Source organism: Pinus tabuliformis, chromosome 2_1 (genome assembly GCF_031772625.1).
Source record: "Pinus tabuliformis cultivar Carrire ecotype Pingquan chromosome 2_1, CPIR1, whole genome shotgun sequence".
NCBI lineage: Eukaryota > Viridiplantae > Streptophyta > Pinopsida > Pinales > Pinaceae > Pinus > Pinus tabuliformis.
This window is the reverse complement of record NC_142299.1, coordinates 698,351,560-698,368,035: the sequence shown is the minus strand read 5'-3', so window position 1 is coordinate 698,368,035 and position 16,476 is coordinate 698,351,560. Positions and strand designations below refer to the sequence as shown.

Here is a 16,476-nt window from a genome sequence, read left to right as displayed (position 1 = left end):
CACAGGGCGGATAAAGTCTGTAATCATCTGAAGATATCAATAAAGATAAGCATTTTACAAATTCCGTGTCTTTGTTTCCTATTAATTCATCTTGTCATATTGTGTATGAATTTCATTTATAATGCTTATATGATACATGAATGTATGTAATTACACTGGATAATTGAACGCACGTAAGAATATCTATTTATGTGGCGCTAACTATGTTCGTTTAATAAGATAAGTAAGACGCTTAAGATAATTTGGGAATCTACACGCTATGTTGCCCTAGTAGCGCAAAAGTATCTTAACCGCAGGTTAGGGTTGAGTGAAGGCCAATCGTACCCCTTCGCGGAGGTACCGAAGTGCAGAATAAAGGGCTAGAATGACAGGGCCCTAGAACTTAACAAACTACGTGAGAGTAGGAATAGAAGGAATAAATTTACATCACGACCATCTCAGGGTGCGGAAACTTGGTTCCAGCATCCCCCCATATTGCTTCGGGTGAGACTTCGGTCCACGCTCCGTGGGCTGATTCCGAAAGGGACAATAGTGTAGGGATTTGTTTGGCTAACTAACATTGAACCTGAGTCAAGCCCCACCAAGCCAACACTAGGTCTAGAATCTCCTTGGACCTATAATCACGACTTGGGATAGTAGTCTTGACATGCTTGCGAAGTGTGCACCTTTTGCATATAGCTTGTTGCTCAATATTGAACTATAGAAGACTCATGGCTATCTCCCTCAGAATAAGTAATGCCCTATGATGCAACTACCCCATCCAATTATGCCACAACTTTTCAGTGCTATGCACTAAGGCTCAAATAGGTTCACCCTACAACATATATGAATGACCTTCTCTAATACCTATTACCTGAGTATCAAGGCTATAATCATTTATCCTAATGAGAAATAGTTAGTTTCTAATATCAACTGTAAATCCCTTATCCTCCATGATGGCGGTTAAAGGAAAATTCTTCTTGAGAAATGGTACAAACAAGGCATCATCAAAATATAAATAATTACTTGACTCGAACTAGAAGGGAATAGTACCAATTCCTACTATTGGGTGCTTGGCATCATCACCAAGATCAACCTATTCTTTTGTGTCTGAATTATTCAAATTATGAAATAATTGATGGGCTAATGTCATATGTCAAGATGCCTCACTATCCACATACCATGCACACTTTAGAATTATGTTGGTATAAGGGAAAAATATCATCAAAAAATCCTTCTTGAACAACATTAATTCATTCAACTATATTTGTGTAGAGGCTACTACCTTCTTCTAATATCGCTCCCCTTTACCCTTATTTTTCTCTAGATGCGGTGATACATAATAACTATGCTTATGACAAATAGAATAATTGGTTTTATTCAAGTTCTTCTTTCCTAGATATGAGGTCGAGTCCTCACTCTTTCCCTTGCCATTTTCAACTTTTTTACCTTTGTCATTATTTGAATAACCAAATAGAGCTAATTTGTCTTCACCATATTTCTTGCTAGTTTTTGACTCCATTTGAGTCTCCTCTTGGATATAATCATCATAAAGGCTCTCAAAATCAAGAAGGTTTACCCAAGTGAAAATAACTTTGAAAAATGTCTCCACTAAAGTTAGGAATCCATTCAATGCCATGTTCACTAGCCATGCATCTTCAATATTATCTCCAAAAGTTGTAAGATGATTAGAAATCTGTGTGACATTCATAAGGTAATTGCTTATTGTGTCTCGTTTTGTGATAACTATGGATGTGAGTTTTTTCCACAATATCATCTTCCTTTTTATGTTCTAACTACGGAAAAAACCAATGAGGGCATCAAACATATCCTTCAACATCTTCTTCTTAGATACATGAGAGATTAGATGATACTTTTTGGCATCCAAGATAATCTACTTAGCCTTCCCTTTCTTTTTGTTATGAGTTGCCAAATGTTGTAGATCTCTAGGAAAAGTCACAACATCCTTGACAATATCCAAAAGATCATTATCTTTTAGTAAGAGTGTAACTTCACCTTCCATGTTAAGAAATTCAAGGAACCATAAAATACGTCCTCAAACGTGAGGCATGTTGTTTCCGTCTATATGAAATCCACTCCACAAACTCTCAATTTTAAAAACAAAAATGTGAAACTTTCCAATTGCAATCCCTTCTTCTTGATACATGATTTCTTGTTGCAAATCCTTGAGAATCTTAATCAGAGAATTTAGGATGATACCATACAAAAAATTTCCAAACCTAGGTCAGTAAAATCCTTATCATCTCAATCAACCTCGTCATTGTTAAATTTCATTATCATCTCAATCAACCTCGTCATTGTTAAATTTCATTAAGGTTGAAATTGCATTTTATACCATGGCATCAATCACACAATAATGAGAATTTAAATAACGGAAACATGAAATCAATTTTACACGCACACGAGTAATTTCTCTTTTAAAATCAACATTTTATTCTTTTTAAAAACTTACAAAGACACATCAACAAGCTACAAAACAACACTACGTAGTTAATGAAATCACCATACAATTTATTAAGAGTGTGGCTTATTATAAGTTGTATGACATGCCTATACGAATTGTATGACCCCCTTATGGAAAAATGCTTAAATTTTTTTCTAAAGGTTATTATTAAAAGGAGCTCCATTAAAAATGAATATTCAAGCATTTAAACAAATTTATTTAACATGGTCCTATATAAAATAGGTTAATATAAAATAAACACAATTTAATCTAAAAATAAAAAATAAGATATCATCTAATAAACTTGGAACTCAAGTCATATGGTTCAGGTTTGGCAACGATTAGGATTAGTTTGAATTTCAAGTTTTTAATGACGATTAGGATCAGTTTGAATTTGAAGTTTTTAATGAGGTTCTGATGATGTTGCATGACATTGCATTAGATTTGTCCATATATAAAATTTAAAATGAAATATAAGAAATTAATATCAATTAACATAAAAATGTTATCATGGATTTGGAATTTGTAAGGATAGATTGCAAGCTTGAGTTGTAACATAAAATTATGGGTTTCCATATATTAATTTGGTCAATGGTTATGAGAGAACCTTAAATTTATTTTTTTAGGTTCACTAAATTTCAAACCTCAAGGTTGAAATTCAATGTACCTTCTGATATAGCTTGTAACATAGCGCACACTTTATGGAATATTAAATAATACCCCTCATTTCACTTGGTATTGATAAATACCTCCCACATAATTTTTGAACCCCATTCTAATACATCTTTCCAATAAAACAACCCCTTGTTTTGACTACATACCTTCTTTTATACCTCTCCACACTTATAAACCCCCTAATACCTAAACTCCCCCCTAATACTTACAATATATTGACTTTGATTTTCACGTTTTTAAAACCCCTCTTATAAATGAAAGTGGTTAGATAATAGTTAACAAGGTGAAAATCCATAATTAAATAATGAAAAAAAAAATAAAAAAATCTTACTTACCAAAAATAATGATAATATAAAAAATTTATTACATGTAATTAAAAAAAAAAAATTGTTATAAAGAAGTTAGCAACCAAAATCTAAAATTGTTACAAAGAAGATAGCAACCAGAATCTAAAAAAAAGTTCTGGATTAAAATTTGTACCCCTAAATCTTCTCCTGTATTTCATTCCATAATTGTATAAACCACCTAACAACTATATATACAAACAAATGACAAGTAAATATAACATAAATCTAATGGTAAGTTTTTATTTAAAAAAACTAAATCATAATGGTATAAACATTTAAATATTGATTGAATATGAAAGAAATATTATAGTATTTGTAAAATGAAATATTAAATCAAATAATAACAAGTGTTACATAGTAGCTAGTATCATTTAATTTAAATATAGCTAAATTGAAGTAAGAAAACAATAAATAACTAAAATTACATTTTGCAAAGAGATAAAGTGTGAGAGATATCATCTTGTATAAATATTTATAATTTTTTATTAATAATATATTTATTTTTAAAATAATAAAAATAATTAAAAATATTTTTTCCATCTCTTTAATTTATTATAACTCAAATTTAATTAAATAATTTTTATATAATTATATTTTTAAATTAATAAATCTTTTATATATGATTAAAACATATTTTGAATACTAAGATAAAATATCTATTAAGTGATCCAAAAAATAATATTCTTTGATATTTATTTAATAAATATCAAAAATATATTTTTACTTTTGGAAAAAAAATACTAAAAATAATATTTCTATTTAGAAAATAAATTTAAATTAGAAATAAAATTTATCACTTAACAATTTTTCATTTAACTCCAAATATGAAAAGAAATAATTTTAAAAATATATATTATTAATATATTTATTTTTAAAATAATACAAAAATTATAAAAATAATTAAAATTTATTTTTCAATTTCTATAATAAATTTAATTAATATTTTTATATAATTATATTTTCAATTTAATAATTTTTTTTGTATGACTAAAGCATAAACATACATTGGTAAGTATGTAAATGGAAGGGTACAAATGAACATATGCATTTGAGAGCTAAGACCTAGATAAGAAAAATCTAATGATACAAGAAAATCAACTAGCAATTGTAAATTACTTGGTCCCAATGGTGGTTTTCTTCACTGTTCTAGGTTCCTTTGATTTTTTCGCTGCACTAGCTTAACTTATATGCTTAGACACTGTAGAGCATATACAACATGTAATTTTAATTTATAATAAAATTACCATTTTTCCTTCAAGAAAAATATGTGTAAACACTAAATATTACAATTCTATAAAAAAATTGAAAATATGTTTAAAAGTGTGTAAAAGCACTTTCCATTATAAGATTTGAAATCCAAACATTTTGTGTCACGACCTTAATCTCATAGCATAAATGTCATAGTAAATTTTTTTTTTATATATATCCATACATATATCCTACATACAATAACATAACCATATTAGCAATGGTTCATAGAACATGGCTGCTTGTCTATCAAATAGACAGCCATCCCACCTTGCGTTTATCATTATTACAGAACTGTAACTTTATTGAAAGACCCTACAACTTATTATACGGGTTACCAAGTTTACGTTGAGTGGTATAAGGTTATGACCCATGGTCTTTTCACCGCACTAACCCTTACCCACCCTAGGGTACTGTGGCATTGAATGGCGCAGGTTTTGACTGTCCAGCTACAGTCACTTCTGATGCCAGCTCCTACCGAGACTTAATGCAAATTGACACAGGTGGCAAGGTCCGTTCACCAGACCATGTGACACCTTGAACCCGGTGTCCTCGGCCTTATCAACTCGTTTTCCCGCCGTGTATGGGCGGTCACGATTCAGGCTGACAGATGGAGGGTCAGGATGGTTTGCGAGGTTTTGGGTGGATACTTAAACTCCCAGTGAAGCCTTGGCGTTCACTTGTTACCCATTTCATTCCGCACTGCTGGGAGTTTCCATACAGGCTCGAGGCCCGTATCTGCAGTTTCAACCTGCAACTCCTCTGAGAGTCCGAACACACCAGACACAACTTCAACAGGTAATCACATTTGATACCAGTTATATTGATTGTTTGATTACGGTTTATGCTGCAACAAAGTGCTCTGAGGTTAATCCTTCTTCTTTGACAGTGTGCAGGTGGTTTATGCGACTGCGGCTTCGATGGATTGGAGGTGACTCCCCTTTGCTACTCAGCTCTCTTCAGCGGCAAAGGTAGGCTCTCGTCCCCTACCGCAGATTCTCATGCTTATAAACAAGCCTGCGCGTTTGGTATGGTTATTTATGTTGTTTCCTTTCCATGCAGCCCGCCATTTCACTTGGGTTTTCCGGGCTATCTTTGATGAGGAACTCTCCCCAACCGGAAACCCTCTCAATTACATTTCTCTATTTTAATGTTTGATTGATAACATCTCCGACCTGGTGAGTGTTTGTACTCGGCGGAGCTTCAGAATAGATTAGTCTTTCAGGGTTTTTAATGTATAGCTTTTGAGCCCTATTCAGACTTAAATCCACAGATTCTACTGTGCGATATTTAAATTTGATTGTAACAGTAATGTTGTTCGGGCTGCCACTCCAGACCCTATTTATTTGAGATTGTAGTTAATATTCATGCAGCTATGCGGTTTACTTTTCAGGGCTATGATACTGTCAATATTTATGTTTATCATATCTGGACATTATACTTTGTTGTTGTTCTCAGTTATGATTTATAGTTAACGGTTGATAAAATTCGAAGTTTGTATGCTTAGCAATTTTGCTTTCCGTGCATGTTTAGCTACAGACATATTTCGCTTAATGGGTATTCCAAACCCTTCTTTAATATCTTGTATAATAGTCACTCGTCCTCAGCGACGGCTGGCTCATCAAGTTTATTCGACTGTATGACGGTCTTGTGCCTTTTAATGTCAATGTTCATGTGATTTGTTGCCTTAATACAACTTTTACAAGATTAAATGACTTCACGGTGCAACGCTGTTCTTATGAACGCGGAAGCACTTACTCATTAGAGTTTCAGAAGTTATAACTTGACATACACAGGTTCTTGTTCTGATTTCGGTTCATTTCCTTATTGTAACTCATGGAGTCTGGTTTATGCATCCTGTGTTTACGACTATTATGTATTGTAACACTGAGATCTTTGTATATGATATACGTACCTACAGATAGCCTGCATAATAGTTTCATATCCAGATCTGTCCGCTGGTTTATATTTAGACTCGTCCGTTGAATCCAATACTTTTACAGTTACCCTATACTTTACTAAGGGTTTCCTGTTTTCCAGCACAGAGGGTTTGAGTCCGCCATATTATAGTGTTTTTCTCCATGGCACTGAGGTTTCCGACTCATTTTTTAACTGTAGAGTCTATGTAAAGTTTGACTAATAAATTGTCTCGTTAAGCTTTCTTTTATGGACATATCTCCGTACGTATTACAAGTCTGTTGATTATGCGTTTTTTTTTTCAGAACCATTCCTCTGTTCTGTGACTGTTTTTAAGGCGTAAAACTCTTTCCGCCAACATGATTTCATTTTACTACTGTTAACAGTGTAACATTTCCATAGCAGATTTAGTCTTAAATCTTATAGTCGACTAGTGTTCTTACTGAGTCCTACACATAGGCATTCATACAGTCACTATATCATTGACTAACATTCTATTCTGAATTTAGTCCTGCTCATGACAGTATATAAATACTGAGATATTGTCTAATACTCAGTCCTGAATGTAACTTTCTCTTTAATAGTGTGTCAACACTATGAGAGTCTCTTAAGAGATGTAGCACAGTTCTGGTTAACTACTGTATTTTCTGTAACTAATCTTTAACTAAAAAGGTCTCTGGTTTGAATCCATACCTGGTCCACTAGAGTCAATAGGTACTCGCGCAAGTCACCTGTGCTTCGATTCTGCTCTTCCTCCCATCCGTGAGATTCCTTCATACAATGGAGATCTCCCCCCGAGCCATCTTGCAAGCCTACAACCCTCAACAAGATCTGTGCACTATTGTGCCTGGTTATCTGGTCCTTACCAGACTTAACCAGATGTCTGTTCTTTCTTTTCTTCCAGTCTTTCCCACAGGAAAACCTCTTCTGTCTGTCCCCACAGCACCGCATTCTCCATCCACCTTCCCTTCTCCCCCTGTTAGGGTGCTCGCTGATCCATTTAACCAATGCCAAGAATTAGTTGTAACTGATATGTAATTTAAAATTACTTTTACGCAGGTTTGATTAACTGATTGGTAATTTAAAATTACTTTACGTGGGGTTAATCAAAATAGGTATATTACATACTCCCCCCCTTAACAGGAACACCGTCCTCGGTGTTCATCTTTCGTCAGAACTCGATATTTTACTCGTGGTTTTACCATCTAATCCACACAAAATGTGATCCTTTCTCTTTGAAATCAACGACTTCATTCCAAGAAAAGATGACAAACAAAATAGTAATGATATAGTCATAAGAAATATCATTAGTTATAAGCATCAATAGTCATAATAATTCGTAATTGCAAAAATATGCAACTTCTAATCGCTACCACCTGGCCCTTATTCATTCATAATAAACAATTCTCTGTGTCAACTTACCATAACTTACCATCTTATGCTTGAAAATAATGAATACTTTCATGTAAGCCTTTTAATAGAGGTTGGACAATTCTTCAACCTTCCATGGTAAGTAGTTCCTGCAATATATGACTAACAAATTCAACCACATTAGTCACTATATTTTGAGTCAGATGAGACACTTTTGACTAGCAATCAATTGTGCAATGTTAGATGCTTTCTAAATCACAGTACTTTTACAAGTACTTAAAGAGCACTAACACTAATCATCAAATGATAAATCACTGCTCACGTGCATACTGAACGAATTCTCACTAAAGACATCCGTAAAGTACTTCAAGAAGCACCAAAAGAGCACCTAGCTCGCTAATCATCAAAACAGTCAATCACTGCATCAAGCAAGAATTGTCTTAGCTCCCACTAAGATGTTCACAACATTAATAACACAATAAAGGAATTAAAATTTCCATTTATTCTTTATTGAGCACTAAGCTCATTTCTTATTAAATGTGCATAACATATAACTATATGTAAAATTCATTTTTAACATAACATATGGCTGATTAGTTAATTCCTTTAGCCATGAGTCCACAATGGACTAAAGAATTTCCAACCCATGGAAACTGGTTCTCACAACCAAATCGAGTCATTTTCACATCCAGACAGTTTCTTTGATAGAGACCTTACCAGGTCTAATATGGAATTCCACTGGCCAGCCAGCTCAAGAATTCCAGGGAGAGGAAATCTGGGCAGACAAGTACCATCAACCCCTCCGGGCAGGTAACTGCCATCAACCCAAGGCATTCAAGCCTTTCACAATCCGGGCAGACAAGTACCATCAACCCCTCCGGGCAGGTAATGGTCATCAACCCAAGGCATTCAAGCCTTTCACAATCCGGGCAGACAAGTACCATCAACCCCTCCGGGCAGGTAACTGTCATCAACCCAACTATCCGCAACTATCTGGCATGTTAAATTTCTCTTTTATTACTCTTTCTCAAGTAATTTACACAATGAACCATATGAACATTATCATTAGCACAACAAACATGCATGTATACCATGCATTTACACTTAACCCCCAACATGGGTCCACAACATCAAGATTGATGGGAAACATATCCATCATACACGTTGTATGCATGCAAATTTTCCAAATAACATAATTCATGCATATCATATAATATCATTCTTTCTCATTTATAATTGCATTTCACATTGCAGCAATTTATGTGATGAGTTTTCTTGTTGTCATTAAGCTACCACTACTTAATCCCATCAACAACGTTAGTTATAAATATGCACATATTCCATTTCCAAGAATGTTCATGGATACAATATTGTCATGTATAAAAGCATATGCAAATACTCATTAATGTATAAATGTCAACAACATTTGAGTTAATACTCTCAGCATTCCCAATTTTGCCATAGTCTATTGTTCCAATTCAAATCATCATTAATGAAGTATTATCTTACGTTTACTATGGCTACCTTGGGTCATGCATCGTTAGTGTAATTAAACATAATTTCTCTAACATACAAGAACATAACCCTTATGTCACAATGACTAATCTTTGTGCATACTATTGCTTATCATATAAGCCCTTCTTTAATGTATGCAACACTTATTCCCTTCACTAGAAGACCACCATCATTTCATACGACAAACCAAATACCTCTTTCTTAAAGGAAGTCATCTTAATCCTCATTTCTCTATCTTCCGATGTGAGGATTTCTCAAGATTCCCTTTCAAAAAATTATTAAAGAGGTCTATCTTTCGGCATAAAAACCAAGATACAAAAATAGGGTTTACTTATCTCTTATGCATCAAATCAAGCAATCAACACAGCTCTTCCAACAAGACAATCTCTCCAAGAGATTATTATTTTCAAGGAAGCTATCATGACCACTTCCTCTAAGTACGCACAGTCTCATAATTCCAAAGTCAAAATAGCTACCAATATGCAACATGTGTTCTCCTAACACCATTACTTTACTTTAATGCACATAGTTCTTTTCATGAAACAAGTAAGGATTTTGGTTCTTGTATGAACACTATTCTAATGTGTCTTTAAGGAAAGAACCTCTATTTTTATTTTCAAGAAAATTCTCATAAAATCCTGCATCTTCATACATGAAGTATGCATACTCTTAGGATGAGACTATATTTATGTATATATGTAATATACTCTTTCCTCAAGAAATTAGGGATGAATATCTATGTGCCTAGAAGCACATCCTTAGTTATCTTTTATCATGCATGTAATGCATAATCATTTCACTAGAACTTAGAAACTAACTAGAATCATAATGCAATTAGCATATATATATATATATATATATATATATATATATTTTCCAAGAAGCTTTTATCAAATAAAGATACATATTTTAATTCAAGCAAACTTGGCCACCTTCCATGCTATGTCCTCAGGACATTTATATACCTCATCCTCTTCCCTCAAGAAGATACTTTGGCTATATTTATCAAGGATTTTATAGACAAGAGACAAGCATTTCACACACAAGACTCACATGGAGTCTTTCTAATAGGAACTATCTATTTGCTTTATTAAGAAAGCATACAAAATAATCAATCTGTAACTGCATGCGTTATCACATTTTCTTTACCAAGAAAATCTATAAAAGAACCATTCTTTTATTGCATGCATTCAAATACTTTCTCTACTAAGAAATCATATAAAGCATTCATACGTTTTCTTCAAGTAATTGAACAAGACACTCATCTTATCCTTGGATCAACATGCATAACTAACAAGTTAAACCACCCTTACCGGAAGCAATTGCTCTACTTATGCAATTAGAAGCATAATCTCCTAAGTGTCACACATGCACTAGAGCTACCATTTGGTGCTATATGCAACAACTATCATAACACTACTATGTGACCATTTCAGAATAATGAGTTCAAGGAGACATTATGAAAATCATTAACATCAACACTCTATAGTTATCATTTTCCAACTCCTTAAGCATGGTCAAAGGAATACTCACATGCACATCGAGCGCTTATCTAGTCATCCCAAGACTTAGAGTCTTCCGCAAGATTCTAACACTCAAAGCTTGCTTTATCTGGTCATCACCAAACTTAGCGAGTTCTTTTTCCCATCTCCGTCTGTCTCTACAGCACGGTCTTCTTCCTTCTCCTTGCTTCCTTTTCCTTTGGAAGCATCTATAGTTGGGGAAGGTAATTAGAGTTTACTGACAACTGTATTAACACAGGTAGTCTATTTATGAATAATTATCACATGTAATTATACCATGAATGGGTCCTAGAAATGTTACCCACTGAACATGCCTCTACCCTTAACTTCACACTGGAATGCAACATGCATAAGAAATCCATCATTCCCATAGTAGAGATAAATTCAACCATCATTTAATCGAGGCTCCAATGGTTTTTTTTTTTATCTCCCAACAAGTAATGATTAACATCAGCACATACCATGCTAATGGATTTCAGTTAATTAGAAGGTAATCATCATTAAAACTATTAGGACATAAGCATATACTATTCATCATGCATTCTCATGGTGAATAAAATTAAGACTCTTCTCATAAACAACTAGAACTATAGCACAGAGAGAGTAAGAATCTTCACACACACATTCCATGCATGTGTCATCAATCAACTTTACTTGTTTACGAATTGTAGCAATCTTAGTCCAATTCAATTAATGCATATAAATTCTATGGGTTAGTCATACAACACTAACCAATCTCAACTACCAATCATCTTCATGCATCCATGACAAGGCTAAATCAAAAGTTAGTTATGACACTCAAGTCTCGCTGCTTGACCCATTGCATGTTTTTTCAATATCTAAAGGGGTTCTTCTAATGTCTTTTTTAAAACAATTTTTCATCCTATTCAAGGATGTTCCCCCTGATTTATATTCATGCATTGGTCTATTAAGTTTCGTTCATTGTAATTTCAATCTAGTTCAATATATGCATTGTTGTTATTGCCATATGTGCAAATCAAAGTTGGTAGTTGATCGTCACTTCCTCAATGAGTGTTCAATATTGTTCTTAAGTGCGACAAAAGTTTCATTGTCTTTTATCCTCATCAGGAATCCAACGTTATGAACGTAGTTATGCAACAACCTATTACCTACTTCTCAAAGAAGTTATAAACATGAATCACACCTGTCATGCCAAAAGTAGCGTACGACATAAATGAATATGTGAATGATTAAACTCATACCTGAGTTAATGCCTACTGATGGCGTACTTCAATATCCTTTCCGCTTACCAATTCCCAAAGGCGCCAGTGTTGCAACCTTTGGCTCTGATACCAATTTGTCACGACCTTAATCTCATAGCATAAATGTCATAGTAAATTTTTTTATATATATATCCATACATATATCCTACATACAATAACATAACCATATTAGCAATGGTTCATAGAACGTGGCTGCTTGTCTATCAAATAGACAGCCATCCCACCTTGCATTTAACATTATTACACAACTGTAACTTTATTGAAAGACCCTACAACTTATTACACGGGTTACCAAGTTTACGTTGAGTGGTATAAGGTTATGACCCATGGTCTTTTCACCGCACTAACCCTTACCCACCCCAGGGTACTGTGGCATTGAATGGCGCGGGTTTTGACGGTCCGGCTACAGTCACTTCTGGTGCCAGCTCCTACCGAGACTTAATGCAAATTGACACAGGTGGCAAGGTCCGTTCACCAGACCATGTGACACCTTGAACCCGGTGTCCTCGGCCTTATCAACTCGTTTTCTCGCCGTGTATGGGCGGTCACGATTCAGGCTGACAGATGGAGGGTCAGGATGGTTTGCGAGGTTTTGGGTGGATACTTAAACTCCCAGTGAAGCCTTGGCATTCACTTGTTACCCATTTCATTCCGCACTGCCGGGAGTTTCCATACAGGCTCGAGGCCCGTATCTGCAGTTTCAACCTGCAACTCCTCTGAGAGTCCGAACACACCAGACACAACTTCCACAGGTAATCACATTTGATACCAGTTATATTGATTGTTTGATTACGGTTTATGCTACAACAAAGTGCTCTGAGGTTAATCCTTCTTCTGTGTCAGTGTGCAGGTGGTTTATGCGACTGCGGCTTCGATGGACTGGAGGTGACTCCCCTTTGCTACTCAGCTCTCTTCAGCGGCAAAGGTAGGCTCTCGTCCCCTATCGCGGATTCTCATGCTTATAAACAAGCCATCGCGTTTGGTATGGTTATTTATGTTGTTTCCTTTCCATGCAGCCCGCCATTTCACTTGGGTTTTCCGGGCTATCTTTGATGAGGAACTCTCCCCAACCGGAAACCCTCTCAATTACGTTTCTCTATTTTAATGTTTGGTTGATAACATCTCCGGCCTGGTGAGTGTTTGTACTCGGCGGAGCTTCAGAATACATTAGTCTTTCAGGGTTTTTAATGTATAGCTTTTGAGCCCTATTCAGACTTAAATCCACAGATTCTACTGTGCGATATTTAAATTTGATTGTAACAGTAATGTTGTTCGGGCTGCCACTCCAGACCCTATTTATTTGAGATTGTAGTTAATATTCATGCAGCTATGCGGTTTACTTTTCAGTGCTATGATACTGTCAATATTTATGTTTATCATATCTGGACATTATACTTTGTCGTTGTTCTCAGTTATGATTTATAGTTAACGGTTGATAAAATTCCAAGTTTGTATGCTTAGCAATTTTGCTTGCCGTGCATGTTTAGCTACAGACATATTTCGCTTAATGGGTATTCCAAACCCTTCTTTAATATCTTGTATAATAGTCACTCGTCCTCAGCGACGGCTGGCTCATCAAGTTTATTCGACTGTATGATGGTCTTGTGCCTTTTAATGTCAATGTTCATGTGATTCGTTGCCTTAATACAACTTTTACAAGATTAAATGACTTCACGGTGCAGCGCTGTTCTTATGAATGCGGAAGCACTTACTCATTAGAGTTTCAGAAGTTATAACTTGACATACACAGGTTCTTGTTCTGAGTTCGGTTTATTTCCTTATTGTAACTCATGGAGTCTGGTTTATGCATCCTGTGTTTACGACTATTATGCATTGTAACACTGAGATCTTTGTATATGATATACGTACCTACAGATAGCCTGCATAATAGTTTCATATCTAGATCTGTCCGCTGGTTTATATTTAGACTCGTCCGCTGAATCCAATACTTTTACAGTTACCCTATACTTTACTAAGGGTTTCCTGTTTTCCAGCACAGAGGGTTTGAGTCCGCCATATTATAGTGTTTTTCTCCACGGCACTGAGGTTTCCGACTCATTTGTTAACTGTAGAGTCTATGTAAAGTTTGACTAATAAATTGTCTCGTTAAGCTTTCTTTTATGGACATATCTCCGTACGTCTTACAAGTCTGTTGATTATGCGTTTTTTTTTTCTTCAGAACCATTCCTCTGTTCTGTGACTGTTTTTAAGGCCTAAAACTCTTTCCGCCAACAGGATTTCATTTTACTACTGTTAACAGTGTAACATTTCCATAGCAGATTTAGTCTTAAATCTTATAGTCGACTAGTGTTCTTACTGAGTCCTACACATAGGCATTCATACAGTCACTATATCATTGACTAACATTCTATTCTGAATTTAGTCCTGCTCATGACAGTATATAAATACTGAGATATTGTCTAATACTCAGTCCTGAATGTAACTTTCTCTTTAACAGTGTGTCAACACTATGACAGTCTCTTAAGAGATGTAGCACAGTTCTGGTTAACTACTGTATTTTCTGTAACTACTCTTTAACTAAAAAGGTCTCTGGTTTGAATCCATACCTGGTTCACCAGAGTCAATAGGTACTCGAGCAAGTCACCTGTGCTTCGAGTCTGCTCTTCCTCCCATCCGTGAGATTCCTTCATACAATGGAGATCTCCCCCCGAGCCATCTTGCAGGCCTACAGCCCTCAACAAGATCTGTGCACTATTGTGCCTGGTTATCTGGTCCTTACCAGACTTAACCAGATGTCTGTTCTTTCTTTTCTTCCAGTCTTTCCCACAGGAAAATCTCTTCTGTCTATCCCCACAGCACCGCATTCTCCATCCACCTTCCCTTCTCCCCCTGTTAGGGTGCTCGCTGATCCATTTAACCAATGCCAAGAATTAGTTGTAACTGATATGTAATTTAAAATTACTTTTACGCAGGTTTGATTAACTGATTGGTAATTTAAAATTACTTTACGTGGGGTTAATCACAATAGGTATATTACATTTTGTATATATATATATACTCTATGAACTCATAAACCTCATTGTTTTGAGAAAACGTAACAAACCAAAAATAAGTAAAACTTTAATACTAATGAATAACACATTTATAAAATATATGTTGTATATTAATTTTCCATTATTCTAATTTTTATTTCTTTAGAATTTTATTAAAAAATTAAAATAACACTGAAGTTACTTGTTTTTGCCGTAGTCTTTAACGCGACTTTTTGAAAGCCTTTCCGGCGATTTTTTCCGGTGAAAATCCGGCAGTAATTTATTGAAATCCAAGTTTGATAACTAGTTTCTGCACAATGAAAGCGTCCCAGGGTTTTTCAGGGTGTTGAATCCGAATATGCAGTTAAAAAACCATTTTAACTGCAACAAATCATGATTTCATCTCAATTTCTTCCGCCGGATTCGTCACCGGAATCTCAAAAAGTCGCATTATAGACAACTCCCTTGTTTTTAGTATTATTATGGTAAAAAGCTAATCAAGGGTCATGCAAACAAACTAATCCATTTATGTGGGAGACAACACAATCATGCATTTTCAAAAAGCTAATCAAGAATCATGCACAAAAACTAATCCACTTATGTGTTGGACATTGCACACACATGCATTTTAAAATATGTAAGACTCTCAATACAAAATAAAAATTTAAGATAATACCAATTTCAAGTTTGTGTTGTTTCAGTATTATTATGGTAAAAATATAATACGTAAAAAAAAGTAATAGTAGTTTGAAGTTTGTGTTGTTTTAGTATTAACATGGTAAAAGGCTAATACCTAAAAAATTAGATATTTTGCAACTCTAAAAATTTGAAAAAATCAAGGTAATACCGATATTAAAATTTGTATACCAATATTAAAATTTGTATTTCTTTCAATATTATTATTGTAAAAATCTAATCAATGTTCATGAACAAAACCTAACAACATGTTTAAAACTTCTATATCTTTAAACTTAAATACAAAATTATCCTATTACTCTTTCGCATTTTGTATAAAAATATTTTAAAATAACTTTAGATTTTAAAATTTGAAAGACAAAATTGCACACTTAAATTTAAAGATAAGTAAAAATAATTCTAGTTGAAAAAATCAACTAAATCTCATATACAATGTGGCTACTCTTTTATAAAAAATGTGTTGAAAACTATAATTTACATAAAAACTTGCTAACTACGTCAAAA

The 16,476-nt window shown here is 34.4% G+C and overlaps 2 long non-coding RNA genes across 2 annotated transcripts; both read left to right on the top strand.

Annotated features, from left to right (window-relative positions):
* Window positions 1–5,590: 5,590 nt before the first annotated feature.
* On the top strand, window positions 5,591–6,111 carry LOC149202509 (uncharacterized). Its single transcript, XR_016253532.1, has 2 exons — window positions 5,591–5,684; window positions 5,776–6,111. It is a non-coding gene; the product is annotated as an uncharacterized LOC149202509 (long non-coding RNA).
* Window positions 6,112–12,385: 6,274 nt separating this feature from the next.
* Window positions 12,386–13,629, top strand: LOC149202508 (uncharacterized). The gene is made up of 4 exons (XR_016253691.1): window positions 12,386–12,393; window positions 12,905–13,035; window positions 13,127–13,208; window positions 13,300–13,629. It is a non-coding gene; the product is annotated as an uncharacterized LOC149202508 (long non-coding RNA).
* Window positions 13,630–16,476: the final 2,847 nt, after the last annotated feature.